The sequence below is a fragment of the Struthio camelus genome, chromosome 4 (genome assembly GCF_040807025.1).
Source record: "Struthio camelus isolate bStrCam1 chromosome 4, bStrCam1.hap1, whole genome shotgun sequence".
NCBI classification, from domain to species: domain Eukaryota; kingdom Metazoa; phylum Chordata; class Aves; order Struthioniformes; family Struthionidae; genus Struthio; species Struthio camelus.
In genome coordinates, this window is record NC_090945.1 from 11,361,830 (window position 1) to 11,386,692 (window position 24,863).

General features: G+C 41.3%; 2 protein-coding genes across 4 annotated transcripts in view; both read left to right on the forward strand.

The window, feature by feature from the left end:
- Window positions 1-24,863, forward strand: part of DMP1 (dentin matrix acidic phosphoprotein 1) — a 50,810-nt gene that overhangs the window by 6,347 nt on the left and 19,600 nt on the right. For 2 of the 3 annotated variants that reach the window (XM_068941456.1, XM_068941459.1), the window contains exon 2: window positions 24,758-24,853. The gene's annotated coding sequence lies outside the window, so the exon portion shown is untranslated. Of the gene's footprint in view, window positions 1-24,583; window positions 24,646-24,757; window positions 24,854-24,863 lie in introns of those variants that run through there. The other variant, XM_068941457.1, reaches the window with a different exon arrangement.
- The window catches only part of IBSP (integrin binding sialoprotein), a 52,979-nt gene that overhangs the window by 508 nt on the left and 27,608 nt on the right, over window positions 1-24,863 (forward strand). The window lies entirely within an intron of this gene.

The window sequence follows — 24,863 nt, forward strand, 5'->3', positions numbered from 1 at the left end:
CTGTTCCTTCACACTGTGCAGAATGCTCGCTTGCAGAACAGCCGTTAGGTGGTCAGAAAAACGATGACGTATGTTAGAGCTTTTACGTGACTGCCTCATGGTCAGGAAGATACCAGAATAGTTGTTTGTTTGCTGCACTGTTAAGGGCACTTGGTGTAGAGCCTAAAAATCTTGCCTCAAAGGCCTCCCAGCTTCGTGTGCTCATCCTACATTGCTGTTTCCTGAGCTTTGGGAACTGGAAGGGGTTACTGCAGTGGGGCGAGAGTCAGTATGCAAAGTTACGTCCAGGTGCCGTGACTGTATGCCCGGTCTTGGAAGCATTTACTCATGTGGCAAAGCCTTTTACCTACTCACAAGAACTATATTAGAAGGGGAATATTCTGTTTGCTGGGGCAGCCTCTGACATGAGATGAGTTGGGAAACTTTCCTGACAGGCATGAGAAAGGGGGAAAAAGTGAGATCAAGAAAAATGGTAAAGACAGATAATCTTATTTCGCTCTTAGTGTTTATGCCATTGTTGGCATCTTTGCTGGCCCTGCAGCAGTGCACTCATGGGGATTCAGATGGACTACTTGTGACTTAGCCCTGACAGGAAGACTGCCGGACTGTGATTTAGAAAAGAGTAGGGCTGCCACTCTAACCAAGTGTGTGTCAGCAGTCACTTGCAATAACTCACTGATGAGATTATTTTTATCTCGAGGACTTTAAATAACGGTATCTGAAATAGCTGAGGACAGGCAGCACTGTCAGACATGCTGCATTGCATGCACTGTTGACACCAGTCACACAGGAATTTCCCCAGTGTTCATTTGTTTCTTGTTGCTCACAGCAGGAAATCTGCGTCTTTAATGACAAATTACAGAAAATCGTCTGCAAGAATAGAAGGGCTGGAATCTGCGTTCTCTCCTGCTGTCACCCCGTATTTTCTGGCTCAGAATTGCTGTGAGCTGCTGAAATAGCAAGCCTCACGCAGCTGGGACCTAGCAGGTTCTCTGCCACTCAGAAGTGATTAATTTGCAAAAGCCACAGCAGAAAGTGGCAGTCTCTCCCTATGATCAACAAAAGAAAGCATGCAGACTGACCTAGATTCAGTTCTGGCATTGGTAGAAAGTTCTGCATAGGCCTCTGTCATTAGACCTAACTCTAGAAAGTGCAGTTGCTTCGTCTGCTATCACCACAACTGAGCAACAGTACTATCCGGCGTTTAGAGAAGAGAACTGGAGGACAGATCGACTTTGGAACTCAGTTTCTCGCATGTTCAGTGAGAACAAAGCTCATCTCACGAGGACAAGACTTCCATGACTCGCTTTTGTGAAACTTGGAAAGGCAGGTGAAATGTAATAGGAGACTAGGATTTTCTTAATAATTAAAACCATAAAGAAGCTTCAGAATTTAGCTTTCAATCCTATATCCCCAAAATATCATTGAGAAACTATGGAATATAATTTTTTTAAAACACCAGCCCATTAAAACATTTTCAGACTGTGACAGAAGTGGAGTTCTTGTAATTCTCACTGAAGGCCTGTGCTTGGCAGTCTGTCCAACCTGTTAGCAAGAAACACAGGTGCTGATGCCCACATCCTCACTAATAAATACTTCAAGGATATGGACCTCAGATGCCCCCCCGGTCATGATCACGACATTGATACTCTGAGTGGACAGAGTTTTGCGTGCAAGTATTTAGGGGAAGTTCATGACTTGCAGTGTAGAACCTTAGACTTCTTGCTACAAAACCTGTTCTTCCTATAGCCATGATATACGTGTACAGTTCTTACAAGTGCTGCTGGTACAGTGCATTCTTACATACAGGCCTATTTCAAAAGCTCTTGCATGTGTGTGAATTAGAGAGTGTGCATACATATATGTATGTATATATTTGTGCATAAATTGATTGATATATGTGTACATACATGGCAAATAGCAGCCGTGAGAGCAGGAGATGTGAACCCAATTAAAAAAGCTCTAATATGAAAACAGATTCCAAAACATAAAATAATTCTACTCATTTATCCTGAACCATCAAATGGCTGCTAATCAGAATCCATTCCTCTGATGCTACCAGTTTTACAGCTGCAAAGCCGTTGGCTGTAAGTCCTTGATGGCTGAATCCAAAAAAAAATTAAAAATAGAATAGTATTTCAAAACAGCTTGAGAAACATTTTTTTTAAATAAACCATTCACACTTACTTAATGCAATAGTTTGATATATCATTTGTTTCACTTCTACAAAATGAAGCATTTAATTATATTTTCCAGCTGTTGAATTCTGTTTTTTTGTTCACAACCCTGTTTGGTTAAAATCAAATTCAAACCAAAAAAGCTATTTTGAAGTAGAAGTCAAAACATTTAATTTAAAATTTCAAGTCAAAATGAGACCTTTTTGGTAGCCAGAATTATTTTCTGTATTTAATATGGATCGGTCAGTATTGTCATTCCCCCAGTCTGCATTTTCTTCACAGATGCAGTCTTTGCTACATGTTTTAACCAGTTCTGTGCGCACCTTTGTGAAAGGGCCTTCCAATGCCAGCAACAGCTCATATCTCTCTTCCCAGTTATGGGAAAGGATAAGGGTGTATTTGCTTGTTGTGGCCCTTTCCGTTGGATGAGATTCCTGGCCTGATATTGCAGGAGACTTTTCGACAGGTGTTGGGAAACCAGGTTGCACAGTGGCTCTCAACTGGACAATTGTTCGCTTTTGCAGGAGGCATGCGGTTGGCTTAGCTCTTGTTGGCCATCACATAGTGCTTTATTGTTTTACGGGATCTTAGGGGAACGTGATGGTCTCTGACGATTAGGCAAAGGTCACGTTCCCCAACCCAATAACTCACCAGAGCTTTCCGTTCTACAGAGCAAACACATTTATTTCTGCTCCAGACGTGAATGTCTGAAATTGTTTGTTTATCACTAAAACAAACAGTGATACTCGGTGAAAAGTTCAGCTATTTCACAGTACTTGACCACAATTTACAGAGGGTTAGATAAAAGACATTCTAAGGTTTTAGTAAAAAAGAAAAAAGAAGAAACAGTACCATAGCAGTAGAAGAGGTGCTCCTACTTGGTTAGCCACTGATGAACTGGAAACCCTTGAGCCTTGCAAATTCTTGTTGCTTTTTCCGTGATGTATTTTGACATCTAATATGGGCTCTCTCTGCAAGTGTCTTTTGCTATGGGTCTCGGTAAAACTAAATGAAGTACCCTCCCCTGCTTCCGTGGGATAAGTGCGGGGGAAGTGAATTAGTGTAATTCTGCTGAATTAATTGGATCAGTGTGAGCATTCAATGGTCACAGGCTCTGGGCCAGTGGGACTCGGTTATCGTGTGGAAGGGACACATTTGGTCTCCTGGGGGAGGGGAGCAAAAGGGAACGGGTGCAATATTTTCTGCCGCAGTGGCTGGCCTCCCAAGAGCGGACGGGAGAGATCAGCCCAGGCAGCCGCAATGCAGGCCTCCGGGAAAATGAAGCATGGAGGCTGCTGGGCAAGAGCGATAGCTCTATGAACAGCAGCGTGTATGCACCCCTTTCTGTGTTTTCTGCCCTTGCTAAGCTTTGCAGCGCTGTTGCGGTATATGGGGCATGGGGTGTGTAAGTCTGTAATAAGAAACATGGAAAAGGAGTGAAGAGTGAAGCTCTAAAGTAAAAATGTAAAAAAAAAAAAAAAAAAAAAATCAGTTGGAGAGTCTCACAGGACTCTTTAACAGTTCACTGCTTTAAAGACGTTGCTCTGACTCAGTGATAGGGACTGTACAAACAGAGGAAGCCGCGTACATGTATGAAAACCTCCACAAGTGGCATCTGTGTGCAATGTTTTGTATCTTTTGTTTTTTTAATGATTCGGTAGTAATGAGTTTAGTTTTTTTTTTTCCCCCCCCCCCTCCCCGTTACTTCATAAAATACACCTCCTGAACTGAAACGCTTCCTAGGTGATTCTCGGATCGGAAATACTGGGGTGGATCCTGATCTGATATGCCCTGATGCAGGAACAGAGGTAGTTTCAGTGGTGTATGCTTTAAGTTCAGCAAATCAGGCCTCCCTGTTTCATGTTCTTCCAGGGTTATCCTTTACTAGCCAGGATGTTTTGCACGCTGTGCTGACATAAGTGGAAAAACGGTCAAAGTAAAAAGAACTAAAGCGCACGAATGGTGCAAATTGTTATGCAAATTCTGCAGATCTTAGATAATCTTTTAAACATGTTTTTTAATAAGGTTACTGTTCTACCAGGTTCTATTCCGTACTTTCCGAAAGGTTCTAGACATTTTATGTATATGATTAGACCAAATATAGTAATAAATGTATGGAAAATTTACCTTGTTCTGTATGGCCAACGGTGAAGCTTGTAAATCTCAAAACTCCAGAGGCTGAAATGACAGCTGAGCTTTCTGTCTGTAGACCAAGCAGTAAATAAAACTTTGACTAAAACCCATGAGAAATTCCCGAAATCCCTTCCCCTTTTATCTCTGCTTCTTTGCCTGGAAACTAATTCATGTCCATTGGAGTTGAAATTCTGCTGGTCTGTCAACCAGACAGTGTCTGAAGAGTGAGATGAGATTTCAGGACTTTACATGTGTTTTTTCTTTTGTTGTGCATTAATAAAAGATTCTAACTTTTTTTTTATTGAAAGCTTTGCTATGTGCCATGAATGTTTCTCTTTGTGGTATCAAAGGAGATTGAAGATATTTAAAAATCACAGAAACACACATATGCCAGATATGGTGCCGATGCTCAGCTGATACAAATAGATGCAGCTCCTCAGAAGTCAGGACAAACGTGCCTACGCTAATCTTACGCTGGATAAGAATTTAGCTCTTTCTTGTAAGATGTTCAAAATAATGGTCAGTAACATGGACTTGACGTTGCTATTTCACCAAAAAAATGCCAGACTGCTCTCAAATAGCGTGATGTATCTGTGAAGTTACTCTTACACCTTTAGCAAGGATTCTCATCCACAGAATTCAGATCAGATGATCGCTGAGCGAAGAGCTGTGCAGAAACTTGAAGTCTATAGGGGTTTTCATGTTATTGAAAAACACATATTTGATTTCCAAGTCGTACATGTTTCTGTTTAAATGAGCTTACTGGGGGGGAGGGGAGGAAGGAAATGTTTCTATTTTGAGACTGCTGAAGTAGCAGGCATTTTTAATTTATTGACTGATGCAGTTTATCAAAGCTGTTACAAATTTGCAAAAAGGGGTTCATTAAATCACAATCTCTGTTTTTGATGACAAAATGCTTTGGCTGTAAAAGATGTTTAGTTCTTTTCCGAGTGTCATCAGGGTGCTTTAACTTGTCTCACGACCGTCAGTACTAGTGGGGAAATCTGCAGCCGTTTCTGTTGTGCCAAGGAGTGTCATTTTAGGACCCTTGCATTTAGCAACGGACAGTTTCATCACCAGAAAGAGGTGCTTGTACCATCATGATGAAGTATGGAAAAAACCCCACAGTAGTTGTTGTGCTGGAAAATTGCAACCTAGAAATTATTGTTGTGACTCATTAGATGATTTCATTTGAAAATAGAATAATTATATCCTATCCTCATCTTTATTTTACTCAGCAGGATGGAGTCGAGCACTAGTGTATTTATCACAGTTAGATGACCTTTTAGTGAAGTATATTACTGTGTCGCTTATAGCTCAACAGTAGAAGGGCATGAATTTTATACAGGTTTTGTGCTAGGTACAGATATCTGGCCTGATCTTTGCTGTGGTTTCCATTTGTTTCAGTCTTGTGCATGTAGCTGGCATGCTAAGTACGAAAACTCGGCCACATCCCAGCAGGGATGTCAATGCAGACACACTTCTTGGTTTCAGTAGATTTTGGACTAAACACTGATTATAAATCAAGACCGGATACTCCCCAAATTACCTGATCCACGCATCACCATTAGACAGCAGGGCAAGTGACAGCTCCCATCAACGTACACTTGAGAAGTATCGATGCATAGTGTGATTTAAGTATCAGTGGGCCATATTTTGGTGGGATGGCATCTCTTGTACCGTACAGTTATTAATGTAGCTCCCATGAAATGCCTGGTTTCATATTAGGCTTCACTGTAACACTAGAGGCTACCACTGAAGAGCTGAAGTCTTGCAGCTGGGGCTGACCCTGTCTCAGAGTATGTTACAGCAGAAGATACTGGAGCACAACATGCGTTGGTTTTAAACAAGTCCAACGAGCGGTGAGGAGAAGAGGGATGTAACTGTTGAAAGGAAACAAACTGGATGTAGAGAGAAGTGAAAGGGAGAATATGAAACAAACAATGAAGAGAGAAAGGTTAAGCACGGAGGAAAGAAGACAAGTACAGTAAAGTGAAAAATCTGCTTTATCTCTAAGTGTCGCTATAACCCCTGTTAAATGGGTCCTTGAAACAAAGGAAGACAGGAAAAAGCTCAGAAGTTTGTCAGATTTATTAATATGCCTATCTTGCATTGCATTCCCTGGCGGAAAAGGTGTGTGGGTACGACTGATTGTGAGGGAGAGGGAGCTGGACTGGAAAAGGTTTTATTTTTATTGGAGTTGCCTGCACTTTTGTACGCTTGGTACGCCTTCGGTTGTGCCCACAAGAGAGTGGTATTGAGCCATTCAGTTCTATGATGCATCAGATTCAAGCGTTGCATTTCCAGTTTTGTTAAATATAAAGTTGCTTTTATCCTCGGTTCCACAGACTCTAGTTTCAGTTCTGATACGTGCCAAGTTTGACTTTACCATCAAATATGTTATACGCTGAATTGAAATACTCTAAATAACTTGGAATTTTAAGTGTTTTCTCAGAATACGTAAAGAAACTTTGCAACCACACTTCTCTTGTATGCACACAGCATATGTTCTGCCCACAGCACATGTAGATAGACCACGTTTCCTTTCATCTGCTATTGCCAAAAAAAAAAAAAAAGAAAGAAAGAAAAAAAGAAAAAATCACTTGACAGCAGTTTTGGTACTTATGTGGCTTCCAGTCATGTCAGCAGTCTAGTACCTCTCGGTGTGTTGGTGAACAAAGCCTTACTGTTCCCATGTTAGGATGAGAAGTGGGGACATTAAACCTGTCCGTGAACTGTTTGACGCAAGAGTACGTCTCTGTGTCCAAATTTGTGTATATATATGTATTTTCTTGTACTTACAAGGGAAGCCTGTGACAGGGCTGTGGCACCCACAGACGCATGTCTAAGGCAGCTTTAACCAAACGTGGTAAGGAAACCAATAGAGTGATGTGAGTCTGATTCCAGCTTCGGCTAATAGTCCAGTGCTGATGTGCATGCTCCATGGCTTCCCTGTTTTTTTCATATTATAATCTGCCAGATTATGTTTATAGGACTTGTGACTGTCTGATAGGTGTAATTTATAGCTGATCAGGGAATTAAAGGAAAGTCTTAAGGTTATTTCCTCACAAATTGATGCACCTGAAACCTTTCATGATGCCTCATGGTCTAAACCCTGGTAGGACTTCTAGACTACTAGAGACTAGGACTACTAGGGAAAAACCTTTCTATAAAGGATAGAAGATTTGCTAGTAGGATACACTGGGACTTCTGGGTGCCTTAGTTAAGAGTCCCAGAACTCACTGTGAAACACTTCTCTGGCATCTTGTAGTGATTACGTTCATAGGGTTATGTAAATGTTTTATTTACTGGATTTCTGTGGAAATTGCCTTTAAAAGATATGTATTATAAATGGATTTTTTTTCTCTCGCTATCCTGCACAGTTTTATATCAAGAATATAATTATTTGCTGCATTGTATTCAGTGAGATTTTGCTCATCAGGGTTCTAAAAATCGGTCTGAACAGAATTCTCTCTTTAGTGTATATCTAATGTATTTATAATATGTGATAACATATCTTACAATATATATCTTAGAATTCTTGCAGAATTGCAGGAAGCCTGGTGCTTAGTTATGGCTCACTAATGTAACAGTGGGTTAAGTGGGAGAGCTTCAGCCCAGGTTTCCGATTGCTCGGTGCCAACCATTTTCAGCCTTCATTTAGGGGGCCTTCAAAAATAGTTTATATTTTCAAAAAAGCACAGCCTGTAGCAGCTTCTGAAAATGTTGGCAAATATTGCTTGTCTGCTCTTATTAGGAATAATTGCCTTGATAGACGTGGACTGTAGAAACATTTAATGTGGGATTAAATTTCAGAGTTTGCCATGTTTTTAAAAAAAAAAAAAAAAAAAGGTAGGAGACAATGCTGGGGAAAGGAAGGAGCTGGTGCCTCTGATCACCTCTGTTAAAGCTCAGTTGCCAAAGGAATAATGTGAAGTTTTTTCATGCTTTATCCTTGCGGAGTTAGGAGAGTATCTAGGTATATTGGTGTGGATATATGTGGCTCTTCAGGTATTCTCACAGGGAAATTTTCCCAAGTAGTTTGCATGCATTACTTTCCAAATTCATATGTCTATTGAAAATAAATTATTAGTAGTAATTATAGTGTTTATATAATATTATAATTATTACGTCTGTTAAAATTTGTCTTCTCTGCTCAGTTACATAAGTACATTACTCCTTCCTTCCATTTTATTTCAAAGGAGTGAAAATCGGACTGTCTTCTGAAGAGTTACTGTACTGAATTTAAACTGAAATTTTTTACTCTGAAAAATTATGTTTTAGCATGGCTTTCTATTCAAATCTTCGTGCTGCCTTTGGAATTTCTGACTGAAATGGACACCTTAACGTTCCCCTCTGTGCGACACTGTGATATATCTACACACGGGATTTTCAGAAACATCTAAGTGACTTAGGGGCTATTAAAAATGTCTCTGCATATATATCTGTAGTATTGTGTGTAAAGTACTGAGAGGAAACGTTTTTGTCCTGGGAAAAACAAGGCAATAGCATTGGTGGTCTTGGGACAATGCGGTGAGAAAGGCAACTGGTATCTGAAATTCAGAGATGTTAGGGTGTCTTAATCTGCAAGTATCCCCTCAAAAACTTTGAACCTTTTAACCGTCGTAGCAGTAAGATACACCACTCAGTCTTTTACCCGAGCCTCCTCCTGTCTTCAGTTAATGTGAAATGCTAGATCTGGGCGTTTGCCTTACAGGGTAGGAAGTGAATGTGATGACAGATGGCAAATGTGTGGTTTGATACTCTGATAGAAACCATGCAAATAGGTTAACTAGGATGGCCAGCCTTTCGTTAGTACTGTGGTTGGGTGAATACTCGGAACTGTGTCTGAAAGCTTTAATTCAGAGGTTTTAGTGCATTTGCTTTGAGTCTGTCTCTCTGTAGTAAGTGCTTTTCTTTTCAGGAGACTTTGTCAGCTGTGAATTTTTAAGGAGATGGGACCTTCAAAATGGGGTTGATTTCAGTGGGTACACATGAATGCTTACATCAAATTCTTGAATCTAAAAGTTGCACTCCTCAAATGAGAGGCCAGAAATGTCCTATTTGAACTGTGTCCATTCAAAAATTAACAAGCAGCTCTAAAGTCAGAAAATAATAAATACTCATGAACTGATGTTGAGTATTTTTCAGATTTGATCTGGCTTGTGAGAATTTTTCTGGAGAGAAAAAAAAAAACCTCAATGACAATGTGATATTTCCTTTAAAAAAGATCACAAATAGAGTCAAAAGTTAAAAATTTTCATTTTTTGTTTTTAGCCTATTTGCTCTACTATTTTTAAAAGCAGGTTATGGAGCCATACAGACTAATCAGATGTTTATCTCATGTGCTAGCCCAGAAGTTCCCTATGATCAACTTTTTATTCCTTATAGGAAAATAAAGGCATTCTAAGATGCAGAGGGACAGAACTCCTTAAACTCATCCTTACAGGGCATTTTCTAATCCTTGAGTACTCTTCATATCTTTCATATGAACAGTCCCTGATTGTTAGGTAGTGGATTGATCTGTTCACTGTATTATTTGCATGGGGCAGAGAACTGGTCCCGTTGCAATCTCAATAGGGATACACCTGTCTGATGAAAATCCACTCTTGATTACTTTCAGGGTAGGGGACATCAATATTGAATTGATACTGTTTGGTTTTCTTAGCATAAATGTCATATCTAGTCAACTGCTCTAAATTAAACTAGTCATCTGCACGCGTCAGGTGAACGTGGAATCTTGTCTGGAAAAGATAAGGTAGTTTGAGATCTGTTTTGATGTTTTGCATGATGTTCCTTTTATGTCTTTATCAATCTTGATTAAATGCTTTATTGAACGTATTTCCATGTATAATTTTCATCGTGCCTGAAAATAGACGAGATAGAGTTCCAGCCAGGACTCATGTCATCAGAATGTATGGGCATGGCTTGCGCTTGTAGTGGACAGGAAACGGCTCCAAAAAGGGTGGAGGTTCCCATTAGGCTGCCCAGGTACTTACACTATGTCGGTTCTTAGTCTTTTGCGACATGGTGCAGTTAGTGTATTAAAGAGACTAATCCTCTCCTCTCTGAGTTCCTGCGCTGGGCTGTGTCATCTTTGACCACATTGCCTACACAAACTGAAATTAAATGTTTAAAAAAGAGAGAGAGAGAGAGAGAAATAAACATCTTTCACAGCCTGGGAACATTTGACTCTCGTTTGGGAGGAGCTATTTTAAAGCTCAGACTGAGGGATGGCTATTTTTGCATTTCAGCCAGACAGACTCAGCTAATGGACTGCATTGTTCAAAATGTTTTGTTGAACAAATCCTTAAAAAGAAGGAAAAAAAAAAAGAACAGAAAAGATCCCTAAACCAACACAAGTTAGAGGTGGATTTAAATTGCAAATGTCTTACCTGTACCTGAACCATTCTGTAGTTCAAGGAATTGAAATGTGCTTTGCCTTGCCATATTATTCAAGTATGCATTTGCTTTAATGAAGAGAAACAGAAAATGAGGCCAACTTAGTGTTTTAAGTGCAATTCTGTTGAAAATGCTTGAGTTGCACAAGTCATGCCATCTCTGAATCTAGCTCAAGAGTTCATGGTTATTCCATGTAGTCATTTCAGAGACATAGTGCAGTTAGAAACTTTCAGGCAAGCCTGATGCAAAAGCAGAAATTGCTGTGTGACTAGTACCAGGCGTTGAGGCTAGTCTGCATCTTTACTGGTGTTCCACTGAGAGCTTCAGCGTTGCTCTGCCCCTATAGATTGATTTAAATTTCAAGGGTTTCAAACACATTTCAGATTACGAGTGGGAGTCATGTCATTCAGTATTTAACTTACCTTGGCTTCTATAAGAAGTGAGTGCACAGCTCTTGGGCAATATCATGGAACGAATAGAAGTTTTGAAAAGGAAGAGCAGAACAAAGCTGTAGCCTCTTGTCACGGGAAACTTTGTGAAAAGAACGTAGACCCTCGCAGTGGAATGCGGCAAGAATATTTTTTTTAATTGTGTTTTCGTCTTTTGCAATGACAAGCAGCAAAGCCTTTGTCTGGAATAAGGCAGTAAAATTGGGTGACGTGTCACTTTTTTTTCTTTTCCTCCCTTTAGGAAGCAGTATGGCCTTGCGACTAGAGTATCAAAACCTCCTATTCCATCCCTGCTTCTGCTGCTAATATTCCATAGGGCTTACAATGTATTTATCTTCTCTCTAATTTTGGTTTCCTTCTTGCTCAGGAGCTAGCATAGCTATGAGTTTGTTTAGCTAAACAACACTGTAGACATACTTCTCAGTTTAAGCCTAAATTATATAAGCAATTTTAAGTCAGAAGAAATAATTCCACAAAGACAGTAGTCTGATCAAAGTGTGGCTAACTCAGTGCCAACTCGTGTGCGGCAAGTTGTTTCCCTGTGTTGCCTGCTTCGATGGCACTTTCTGGGTACACAGCAATGAATTTTTATTCTTCGAGAAGGTCTCTGATCACAGATAATAACAATCCAAAACTAATACCTTGATTTTTTTTTTTTTTTTTTTCCTAGTAGCCACCATAAAGCTCAGTTCTGCCATTCTTGGTCAGTCTGACCAATCTCTGCATTTTTGAAGTGGTGGCCAGATTGAAGTTATTCATATTCATATAGTAAGTGTAATTCAGGAAGACTTAAGGTGTCCCTTACCAAAATCTGGCTAACTATATTGTTTTTTCCAGCGCCGACATAAGGTAGTTTGTGTTTCACTTGCTTTGCAACTTGTTTGAGTAATAGTACAGTGCATACTGTAATAGTAATAGTACAGTAATAGTACAGTGACATACTGCATTACTTAAGAAATGCACCAACATATTTAGAACATTTGATGTGATCAGTTTGGCCTCAAAACTTTAATTGAAGAGAGGCTTAGAAGGGCTGACGTGGGGTCACATAGAGCATCACTAGGAGATACGTACCCTTTTGCAGCTCGTGCTTTGAGGAAGATCTCTCGAGACAAGTATTAGATGAGATATTGAGAAGTGGCTAGGACTGCCTTAGCTTAGCCCCCTGGAGCCCACCCTTAGCTGAGGAAGGGACAGAGGTGAGCCAAAGGTAGCTACCTCTGAAAGCAGGGATGTGCATGTACCAGCCGCCCTCCACACCAAATGATGTCTGAGCAAACTGGACAGTATCTATATCTATGGGGTATCTATGGCAATTTATTGTAGATTTGATGGTGTTTGTTAGCTGTGATGTGTATATGGATGCTTTGCATGGAAGGATGCCCCTGAGAACTGAATATATAGAAATGGGAGCAGAGTCAGTGATGTGAATTTAAAGTTATGCACTTAAGGGCTAGTACCCAGGGCATCCGTTACAAGCGAGGAGTTCAGCAACTGGAAACGGCCATAGAGTAATAGGATCCATCGGTACAAGTGATCACAAAACGGCCATTAGTAGCGGAAGAGATACAAGCTTGACAAAAACAAATGTGATCCCAGGGTATTTTGGGCAAGGCTCTCCTGGCAGGATGAACGAACAGGTCCAGAGAGGGCTGCTAAGGAGAGTTGGAGAAAGAGGAACTTTGCCATGTGAGAGGAGCTTAAAACTTGTTTGCTTCGTCTCACACAAGAGCTGAGAAAGGATATGATTCCTGCCTAAAAATATATAAACAGTGAGGAAAGGGAGGAGGTATTTAAGCTAAAGTTGGCAGAGGAGGAAATGGGTAGAAACTGGCATTGGAGACGTTTGGGCTGAAGGCTGAAAGGCTTCTAGCCACGGCGTTAGAGAGGCACTAGACCAGTATTCCAGCAGGAGTGCTTGCAGCAGGAAACCCCAGTAATTTTAAGATGGTGCTGGATCAATCTGTGAAAGTAGTTGTATAACATGGAAGCGTGTGAAAGACGAGGAGGATAATGTTCTGTGACATGGGAGGTCTCCAGCAGGTCTGTGTTTCTAAAGAGAAAGGAATATGTTTTGCTTTTACGTTTGAGAAACAGGCATGGGACTTTATTAAGAGTAGCTAGGATTGTGTCACTCTGTCTTCTGAAACTAGTTTTTTGAGAAACAGCATCCTATCTCGGTTTATTGCTGAGCAATCAGAAGAGGTGTTGCGTTCCAACAATATATTGTATCTAGGTGCAGACTGAAATGTACGGGACATGCGAGTAGAGCGTAGGTGTTTATTTGCCAGCTCTATTATGGGCATTTTTTAGGTAACCTATGTGAATTTGCTCACTCTCCTTGAAACAGTGAATAAAATAGAGACTAATAATCTTTTCAGGCCTCACAGAGGCATATAACTGGAAAATATCTTCCACAACAAATCTATGTTATTATCAGTGCATAAGTTGACAACAACAATAACTCAGTGTTGTGGGCCACAAAAACAAGAGACAAAACCTCTTATTTTCAGTTATAGAAGGATCCAGCACTGAAGCATATAAAGAAGTACCGCCTATCCTAGGATAAAGGCTTGGAACAAGTTCCATGGAAAACTCCGTAGGTATTAGTGAAATACGTGCCCGTAACAGTTCACAGGGACAGCTATAAAACGTGAAGTTCTACCTATATTATCCTTCAGCTCGTGGCTTGGTTTTGTTTCTCTTGCTGCAAAACAGCAGTGGATGTTTCTTCCCGGGTTCTCTGCAGACACAGCCTAGGCCCAGTCTCTCTGGCAGATCTTTAGATACTTCCTATGGCTGTCACAAGACAAAACAATAGTCACAGGATGCAACGTGGCTCCTGGTCTTCCCAGACGTCGGTGCCAGTGTCTCCAGGACTCTGCTCAAGAAAATGCTTTGTTTACTGTCCAACGAAAGTATTTCACAGCGAGCTACAGGTGAAAGGCAGTTCCCTTAATTAGGGCATTGTTCTAAAATCTGCGAGAGCATATTTTGTGGAGGGCTTTTGTCTAGAGGACCCCTAAGTAAACCCCCTCAGGCAAACAAACTGAAGTATGAATTTTGTCCTAGTCATTTGCAATATGGTGAGTGGACTCAATGTTGCAGAATTTAATTGACTGGGCTAGAACGTAACCAGGAAAACGTATCGTTATTTTTCATTTTTCAATTTTTCTAAAAAGTCACTCAAGTTTGCTAGTGTTAATAGTCGTCTTATTGAAAACTGTTATCATTACTAAACTTCCAAAAGCAACCGTATGTTTTACACTCCCGATGGAAATATTGATACTATCCTTTGAAGAGTGCATCCTCAAAGCCATCTTGTGCTTGACTAAACTGTGAAGCTGGAAATGAGCTCCATGCAGTGGACCTGAATCACTGTGATGTCAACTTTGCTGTTATGTAGCACTGTGTATCATGGGCTGTAGGCAGGTAGGTGTCTGCAGGATGTCCAGGCTCTTTGAATGACAGCCACGTGTTTAGAAATCATAGAGAGTGATACTTATGATCGCTCTTGTGACCACCCACCAAAGGCTGTGTAAGGGTAGGCAGAGTCCTTAACAGGAGGAAAAAGAAAAGGTCAGCCTCTCTACAGATGGTGACCTGACGACATAATGAATTATATTAGAGAGTAGTATGTTACCTCTGTACCTGGGACTGCTTTGAGCTTAAACTGCCCTCTGGAGAGCAACCAGTTAGGCACAAAGATTTCTTAGAAAAATGCAGTATGGGATAAGGAGGAACGTTACAGGTGCATAGCTTCAGTGATCACAGACGTTGATTTACTGAGACAGCTCTAGGCTTTAGGCCTACTATTCAAACAGGCCAATGCATTGTATGACCAAGCAACTCATGCCGCCTTGCATGTGTCTGCATGCTGTGGCTGTGTGTGTCCACTCCCAGATAGGAAGCATTTGGCATCACTGTCGCGCTGAAGCCCTTTGGCCAGGCAGTGCTCTTAACCGCCTGTTTACGCCTTAGCTGAATGCTGACTCCGAGGAAGAATTTGAGTGAGCTTCTCTTGCTACCAGGAGCTCTAGGACTCCTCTGAAGAAACTGCAGCTCTTAGGGATCTTTTGACTTTGCTGAAGACAGCTAGCATTCCCTGGGACTAGTTAGTTGCTTTCAAAGGTTTTCAGGGCACAGAATTGTCCATGTGTCCTCCTCAGCGTTGGGCCACAGGCTTCTGTCGTACATGATTGCTCCTCCTTTCTCTCGTGTTTTTTCCTTGCTGCAGGCATCCATAACTTGGTACAATTGCTTCTTCCTCAAATAGAAATAGATACCGAGGAGCGTATATTATTTGTGGCCCCGTGAAGGTCAAGCTCCTATCAAATCTGTCATCTAGCGTGTTTGATGTCTCACTTTTTTATGGTCCTCTCTCCCAAGACAAAGAGCAAGTGTCTGTGGGTGGGTGTAACATTTGTCATTCAGTGTTCTATGAGTTTAAAAATATGACTTGTGAATTACCTGATGGGTACAGTTTTAGAAGGCAGTCCACACCCAAAACATTTTAGTTCTCTAGTGAGAAAAGGTATTTGAAGAGATGCCTATTTAAAAACAAAATTAACTAAGCATGAAGGAACAGAGGGCGTTGAGTTGAGCTAAATACATGCAGACTTGGGCAGTGTCAGTGTTTCAATAGCTGATATTTTTCTTTATAGTCCTGGTGCTTTTTGTGGGGGTAGCTCACACTACTTATATCAGGGAGAGAGGGGGCAAAGCAGGAGTAAAATGAGATGAGCTGGGGCAACAAGAACAAGGTAGCAGAGAGAGAAATACCGGCAGTAGCTGCCTTGCTCTTGCCGTAAGATCTCTTAGGGAAAAACAGAGATACCGGAAAGCACTATCTAAGCTCCTGATCTTCTCTAACTCCTCCAGAACCAGAAACCGCAGGAGAAAGGCATTGACGTCCCATAGCTTTTGTAAGTCGTCATTTCCGCTTTAGGCAAAGGTTTGCAGTTAGTGGTGGTTTGATTTAGTTAAGCCAGTTTCAGACGTATGTCTGACTCGTAACAATCCAAGAAGGTGACTTAGGACAAAAATCCATCTCTAAGTAGCTGGAATTTCCTGATCAAACGTAGACGTTTAGCAGCAAGTGCAAATATGCTTTAGCTGCCTGCTGAGCATTATATTAACTACAGAATACAGTAGATGGTCCCTTGCACAAGGTGAATTTCCCCTTCTGCACCGTGACACCTTTCCAATACAGATAACGTGCCAGACAGTACGCGTTCTTGCTGTACAGGATGAAGCAGACTTGGGAAATGTAATGCCTTTGTAGAGGAAATGGTAAAGGCGTGAACTCTTTAGTACAGGGTGTATATTACTGTTTGAGAACTTTGTGGACCACTACAAACTGTCTTCATTGAGTTTCTTGTGGATGCTCAAGATGTGTCTCAAATAGAACTTTGGTTTATGCATATTTCATTGTCACGTTGTTTATTCTCGTTACAAATTCTTGTTAGATCATTTTCTCTCCTTTGCAGAAACTTTCTGATAAGCTGTAGAGTATTTTAAGCCTGTGAAGTGTTTTCATTGACTTTTGCCTAAACAAACCAAGAGAGTTGAGTGTGTTTTGTTTTTTTTGTTTTGAATTATTTGCCTGGACACTTTGCTCTTGAGGTCCTCCTCTTTTGAAAATCAGAAACAAGGTGAACCCTGTATTTTAAAGAGGAGGGAAGAAAGTGTTTTGATTCCTAGTCATTTTACACAGTACCCGTTTGACTTCGATATTAAGCTCTGCTGCCCTGTGGCACTGAAGACAGAAAATCAGCTTCCACTTAGTGAAGACCATTATTGTTTTGTGTGTTTCTTCACACTTCAGGCTCCCACTTTACCCTTTCAGATCCAGTTTCATTGTAGGAAATGTTAATGGCGGGATGTTTAGGTAGTTAGCTGGAAAATTTTGTCTTGGATATGTATATCCAAAATTGAGAAAAATCAAGCAACCAATGTAGAAGCTCCCACCAACAGGAAATAAGTTGAGTAGGTAAAATCTTAAATCATTGAGTACATGCATTGGGCCCAGGAATTTGGCACCTATATCCAGTCTACTGCTTCGTCATATTTACTTCTAGCAGATGATGCACCTCTTTTTAAATGGGCTTTACAATGGTTTAATCATACAATGGCATTTATTTCAAAGCACTCTTGTCTAGTGCAGAAGCAGTGACTTCCTGTGCTGAATGAGCTGTACTAATTTCAGTGCTGAAAAGACCAAAATAGCTGTGGGTAGAGGGAAAAAGTTGGAGTCAAATTATAGTTTTACTATGGAATGGGGGGGCGGGGGGAGAACCATGCTATAGAAACACTACTTCTCCCTGTGCAAGCAAAGGTTTATGTCTCTGTGTACTTAGAAGGAAGTAAGAACCCAAAAAGAACAAAAAGAACATAGTGTAGAAGTACTACGTTGCAGGAAGTTATGACTGTCACCTTCCTTCCTCCAGAAATTCAGCATTTGAGGTCCGCAGCCAAAAAAACCCACCTGTCATCAGTGCCGCACGTTTAAGAGCGAGATCTCTGCACTAGTCACATCAGTATGAGCTCATGCCCTTAACTGAATACTGTTAACATCATCTTGATGAGCAATGAAGCAGGACAACTTGCATACAGCCAAGAATCTGTTGTTGGTATAACTGAAATCTTAAGAGTCTAATGGTTATTAGTCCGGGTCTAATTGTTACAGAAAGAATAATACAGTTAGAATACTCCTATACAGAAAAAGTCTCAATAATAGCACAGTTAACACTGTTAAACACGCATTTCTTACTTTCCATCCCTTTTCTTAGCGTTATGCTCCCCCCTCCTCTGCTCCTTCAGGCCCTTGCTCTGGTGGCAGCGGTGGTGGTGGGTGTTAGGGGGAGCTGTCAGCATCCGCGTCCTCTGCTAGGAGGAGGGTGTTTGTGGTATTGATTTCTTTTTCCCCTCACTAAGATCCACTCAGCGTCGTTTTTATGCTTGCTAATGTGCTTTTACACCTTTGTTGTTTCTTCACTGGTCTGCAGCTCCACATTGCAGCTGAGTTTATCGAGATAACAAGTGATTTAATCCGAAGTCATATGCACTCATGATTTTTTTTCTTAGAAGGAAGAGAGTTTGTCCCTCTGCCTATCTCCTGAGAAAGGACTGGCTGTTTTTGAGAAAGTACTTAGTGACGTTATTGCAGGCGAGGGTTCAGATCAGTGACACCCGAATGTAGGTTGGGAGGTGAAGTGGTTAAGCCCACAGTTCTGAGAAGGTTCAAGATCAGATTTGTCCGTTTTTACCAATCTGACCCTGTTTATTGAGTGAGAAGTGCCTAGGCCCTCTTGATGCTATAGGATGCTGAGATCTTCCGTCGGTACCTTTCTTAGTTTGTTTCAGCCTGGTGTCTGTCACCGGCGTAACCAAAATTTCATTCTGGGATCTCAGGCTGTTTTGTAGCAGTAACTGTGCGTTGAGTGATTGTGTGAAGTCGGCAGCACTATTACACCGCTTTTAACAGAAGCTACTGTCTTCTCTTGCCTAGGCCACTTACTACTTAAAATGGGAATTGAATACCAGAGTATTTCTGAGGTATGGTGCCAAAAAGATCGAGGTGAAGCTCTAAGGTGTAGCAGTGACAAAAGCACCATCTGGACGTGTAGGTTATTACCTCTATATTGTAACTAACAGTCTTTGGCCATTTTCCTTGATTTGTTCTTGAGAGCTGTCAGGCAAGCTAAAAGTAGATTTGATAAACCGAATCTTGTATGAGCAATCACTAAAAAGACTTTGAAAGTTTTTTGGCTTTCTGATTTTTCTGAGGGATCCTTCCTCTACCCTCAAGCCCTCCAGAAGCCTAGGCTAATGAAGGAAGTCCTTTTATGGTTTTATATTCCCCATTTCTGCTGTTTCTAGAGAGGTGTTTTGCAGAAGACAGTGGTGTTTATGCAATTTCCTGGAAGAAACCACAGAGCATACTGTATAATTACTTCTAGGCTGCAGCAGCAGCTCAGAGACTTTACTGTTAACATACGTGACTTGAGAGTGCGTTCAGTGCACGCAGCAGGGAGGAGGTTCAGCGAAGCGCGTGTCTGCAGCTCATAGACGTTTCAAGCAGTGCACCTACTAGAAACCCTCAGGAAGGTTTTCACCAATGTTTTGAATCCTGAACTTGCTCTACAAAATTGAAGGAAGGCTTTTGTGTATCTGCTTGAGACGTGAAACCACAGAAGCCAAAAGAGCTGGTTGAAAACAGCAGCCTTTCAGATCCAGAATCTCTCCTGTATTTGTTTGCATCAGTGTTCCCTATTTGTTTATCAGATATCTCTATATCTTCATTTTGAGTGAATTCTTAGTGATTGGTTACACAGAAGTGTGAAATCTGTACATGACGATGATTGATTACTTAGTATTCCCTTCTCGTGAATCTTCTCCTTTTTGAACGACTTCTGCTGTTTTATCTCCTGTGCAATATCCCTGTGTGCATTCAGCATGCAGAAAAATAAGATTGTGTGATTATAGTGATTTTCGCTGGGATTAGTGAATGGGAAATAGCCCAAGTCAAAAGGTGGTTACTAGCACGTGTGATCACATGCACGTTAATTCTCTGAGGTGTGCCATTAAATTGAAGTGGAAGTTTAACAGAATGTGAATATACCTGTTAGCAGAATTTAAAATGCACTCATGTAAAATGAGTGATACAAAACTACAGAGCAGGAATAGCAAAAAATGCTTTATTCACAAATGCCTCAAATGAGGAAGAGCATTAAAGTTGATGTTCTTCAAAGTGAATGGTTGACCCAGACCATAACTGATATCTGAATCACAGTTAGGTAAATTGATTTCTAGGATGAATAAATAGAAAATCTTCTGAACCTAGGTCTTGATATTAATTAATAAACGTTAAGATGCAATTCCTGTTGAAATCCATGTGCATGTTGAGCGGAGTTGCAATGTACTGTTTAAGGATCCTGGGTGCTTGGTGTTCAGTGCCTCAGTAATTTTCAAGTAGTAGTTTGGCAGTATTCTGTGCGTGCCTTCATTTAAAGCTGCACGTAAATTCTTCATGTTTTCTTGTAGCACTCTTGATATTACTTACAACACCAAATACTATTTTTTTTTTTTCCACGAAGAAGATTTCTAGCTAGTAATGTCAGGTTTTCCTTTGTTGTTCTAACATTCAAAATGCTGCCCCCTGCCCCAGTATTTATGCAACTTCTTAGGAACTAAGAAAAAATGAGGAAAAAAAAATTTTTGATTAAATACTTGTTTCTTACTGGCAGCAATGCAGAGTTAGGATGTATATCTCTGTGTAATGCAGAATAACTTCTATAGAGTTTTTATTATATAGACCCTCATGTAATGTGACATATCGTTATAAAATACGCGGGTAAAGCATTCATGTAATAGTAATATTTAACAAAGTGTTAGATCATCAGCTAACTGAAGAGCATTTGCCAAAAACAGCTATGAAGTACCTTTCGATAAAAACGTGTTCGAAGAAAATCAGAATGGATTTGCTAATCGTTTTGCTATTGGAAGTGAGGCTGAATTGCCAGTAAATCTACTATCAGAAGCACTTCACCTGTCTGTCTTTTGAGGATAAAGGAGCAGAGGAAATTATTAGGCTCCTTTGCTTTTGTTAAGCTGTGGATATCATACTTGCCAAGGATATTTGTGGGTGACCAAGAACCCTTCTTCTCCCTACTTCGTACTCAGAGGAAGCAGGCAACTTTTCATTTTTTGCCTCTCTAAAGCTATATCTGACTGACATGTGGCCTGACCTGAAGGTAATTTAAATTTTTTCTGGAATCATATTGGCTCTAGAGAGAAGCACATTCACCTCGAATTCCCGGAGTAAATCAAAAAAGTTACTTTCCAAGTTCTTTGTTAACACGCTAATCATATATGTGACTTAATCGTTGTCTCGTTTCAGATGGGAAGTCTTTCCTAGGTAATGGGAATGGCAGCATGGTGTCTTGAGGGAGTTGGGCATGATCCTGCCCTTAGCCTGCTGTGACTTGCACTAGGCAAGCAGCGTATTTAAGCTGAGCAGGCTTGCGAAGAATGAGCGCGTTCGGCTCTTTCTGTACGAAACACTTTGCACAGTGCGTTTTGGAGAACATGCCCCATGTTGCGCGCGAGTAAGTTTCTAAATATTAAGCCCAGTAGAGCATGACTAAGGTCACAAAAGCCTTTGTTTTCCCTGTGGTTGCATTGTGTTATGTCTAAGCTTCCAAAAGATCCGCATGAGAAAATTCTCTCGTCTCTAATGTGCTCCAGTTTACATATTTAAAGACAGTCATGTACAAACACCTTCCACAAGAGTACTGTTTTTGAAGACAGGTAGTGGTCATCTCTGCTTTCTTCTTTAGACTGGCCTTCCTCTTTGACTTATTTGGAGCATGCGTTCCAGAAAGGTAATCCTGTCAGCAAACTTCAGACCCTCTTCCTACCTCTTTTGTATTGACTATGTTTTCCCACAGTGTTTGATCTCCCTTCTCTGCCATGGAAAGACCAGTTAAGCTGTGCACGTCCCAGGCAGCGTGATGAATGACTTCGGTTTGGATGAAGACTTTCACAAAATGTATGGTGTGGTCCTTATAAGTGTGTTTGGTTTTGGTCTTTAGTAATGAGATTTTAATTCCTCTGTAACTGCCGGAGGAAATGCGGATGTAAAGAAATAGGCCTTCTTGACTGTTTGAAAGTGTTTCTGCTGCCCCAAGGATTTAATATTGTGTTTCTTGCTATTATTTTGTATGCTTGCATTTGCTGAGAATTCTCTGTGCGTCTCCCCCCACCACAATTCATTAACATTTTGAAGATTAAACCAAAAATAAGACTGAGCAAAAATTTGTTGTCAGAATGAGGGGAGAACATCTCAACTCAAATATTTCAAGGATTTAGCTCATTGCAAATTGGAGAAATTTTGGAACAGAATTTATCCCAAACCAGGCCTATGATTTTTTTTTTTTTGGTTCCTTTTTTCCAGCAGGGTCCAGTATGAGCTATTTGTGAGAGAAGCGTGCAGATCTTGTCATGACGAACAGTCATGTGATATTTTGACTGTGGGACAGACTTCTTACTTGCAATGTCAGTTGGGAAAGTCTCAGTCTTTCTCATATTGAATTATAATCGTGCATTTTCTGATTATTCATAAATAGGTAGGATTTTCAAAGTGCGTTCACTGAGAATGTTTGAGGTGAGGTGCAGGACTCTTTGAGGCCTGGGGAAGGATACGTAGAGAATTAATGAGCTCTGCATCCAAAATATGCAACCCAAGAGGTTTAAAGCAATTGGTGTGAAACATAGATTTATTTTTATTTTTCAAACTGCACTACGTTACCCCGAGGCGTTCCTGTCGAGGGTTAGAACGCTGATGTTGTTGAATGATGGCTTTGCCTTGCTCCGGGGAATTACTTTACGCAGGCGTATGCATAAGCAAAACACTAGACCTCTTCAGGAGCTGTGACTCAAGCACTTGCTTAGCTTCTTCACCAGGTCAAGCTCATAATGAGGAAAGTATTGCTAGCTTCGGAAAACGGCTTCCGTCTTTTGGAAGGACGAGTCAAATTGCTGCCCATCGATTAGTCAGGGCTATATTGACTGTATGTATACAGCTTTTCCAGGGTTTCAGGAGGACTGTGGTAATACTTCCTGTCCAGCTACACTGAGCAGTGGTAAATTTAGCCAAAAGGGAGGCATAATTACAGTATACAAACCAGAAGAGTACTGGCTGCTCTCCAGGAGAAAGGTCTGGCTGTCCCTATAGATTTCTTCTTCCCTCAAGTAGCCCACCGCGTTCCTGACTTCACTGGCTGTTCCGGTCGGTCATGTGCCTCAGCCCTGCTTATTTTCACTCATGGAGATACTGTTTCATACGCTCATTTAGATCAATCATTTTCTTCTGTATATCTTTCCCCCTGCAACAAACCAGAGTAGTATGCAGTGTTTATAGAAATCTGATAGGCATACAAATGCGGCTGGCCTTGTTTCAGACCTAAAACTCAGAGCATATTACCCAAAACTGTAAGCTGATGTCAGGACAAAGCTGGGCCCAGCTCAGTGCTTTATCTTATTTCCTAAGAGTTGCACTGCTTTGCCTGTATGTGACACACATCTCTGAAATTCCACTTTGAGAGTGGGTGAATTCAGTGGGAAGTGCTGGGGGGAAGCGAGCCTGTGAGCCAGGCGTCAGAGATTGGTTTGGGAGTATTTGCTTGTGTTTCTTTGCAGTGCAGGAGCCTTGCAGGTGGAGAGGGCAATCCGGCCCAAGTGGGTTCATCCGTGCTCCTCGGGAACCCTCTACCCTGGGAGAAGGCAGTGCTCACCTTGTGCGTTTGCGGAGAAGAGATGGATATCCCCTGGCCCCCGGGATCCCCTCTGATTTCGGCAATTCGGGTAGTTCACCTGAACTCAGGCAATTAGCTGACTAACTCTGGGCAACCACAAAGACTCTGCTGTCATTCCAGGGCCTCAGGCTGGGAGCTGGGTGGTGCTTGGGCTCTGTGCGCAAAGCCGCTCAGGGCTCCTCTCCTTATGAGCGGCAGTGACTGGCGGAGGTGTATGCTTTGGATTTTTACAGAAAGTACCCATCACACATCACAGGACATGGCTTTGTGACTCACTGAAATAGAATCTGAGAAACAGGGTAAGGGCTCGTTGTGGAGCTATGAGGCCAGTGGCAGCTTTCAGTGGCAAGCCGTGCATTCTCCTGGGATGCCCAGAGAAAACTGGCAAGGCCTTTTCACGTTAAGACATCTTTTCCCCCTGAACTTGTGCTCGAAGATTTCTCTCACTTCCAAAGAGATTGACTTCTGAGCTGAGAATAATTATAGAAAACACCGTATTTGAGATGAAAATTTAAAAGTTGTAAGAAACGAAACACCAGGAGTTACGGTCATCGCTGTTGCTATTGCTGCTGTTATTGTTACTGAGCTGTTCACTGCCTCGCCTGACCAGGACTCCCTGGTATGCAGTCTTTAGTAGTATCTGCATGAAATGAGAAGCGTTAGATCTAAAACTAGGCACCCAGTCCGTAGCTGGTGATGGCATAACTTCAAATTAGTGAAGTCAGCTGAAGTTAGTAGATTAATATGGATTTATGGGACCTACGAATCTGGCTCCTTGCGTTTTAGTCAGGCTCTATCTAGTAATAAACGTTTGACAGAAAAGGCATTAATTATCTGTCTAGCTGTGATTTTCAGCTGCGATGGAGGCAATTTGAATACCGATAATTGCTCTGTGTGTTTTGCTCTTGCACTGAGTAGAAGCACAGACTGCAACGGAGCATTAAACAGGTTCAGTAATCTATATCTAATTATCGATTGTCTTAATGTAGCAGTGGGATGTGTTGTACAGTTAGGAATTTCTGCCAGTAGCTTTTCTCTATTTCAGTGTCAATTTAATTGGAGTAATGAGTGTATTGCTGCTGTCCTATTAATCAGATCCCAGGAGAGACCTGGAGTGCAGGGCTAGGAAGTTCTGAGAAGGTGACCAGAAGATACTGGGCCTTGAGGGTGAGTGGGGAGTACAGCAGTAATGTTAGGGAAGTGTTGCTCGTTCTTGACCTAGAGCGCCACGCAGGCCTGAATGCAGGCAGACCATGAATGTGTTCTGCTGTTTTTGTAGCTTCCCTGCACGAAGAGACTGAAGCTTATGCATCAAAATGCTGATGAGGAAAGCTGAGAATTGCGGAGGAACCATCCTTGACCTATCCCTGAAAATGTAAGTGTAA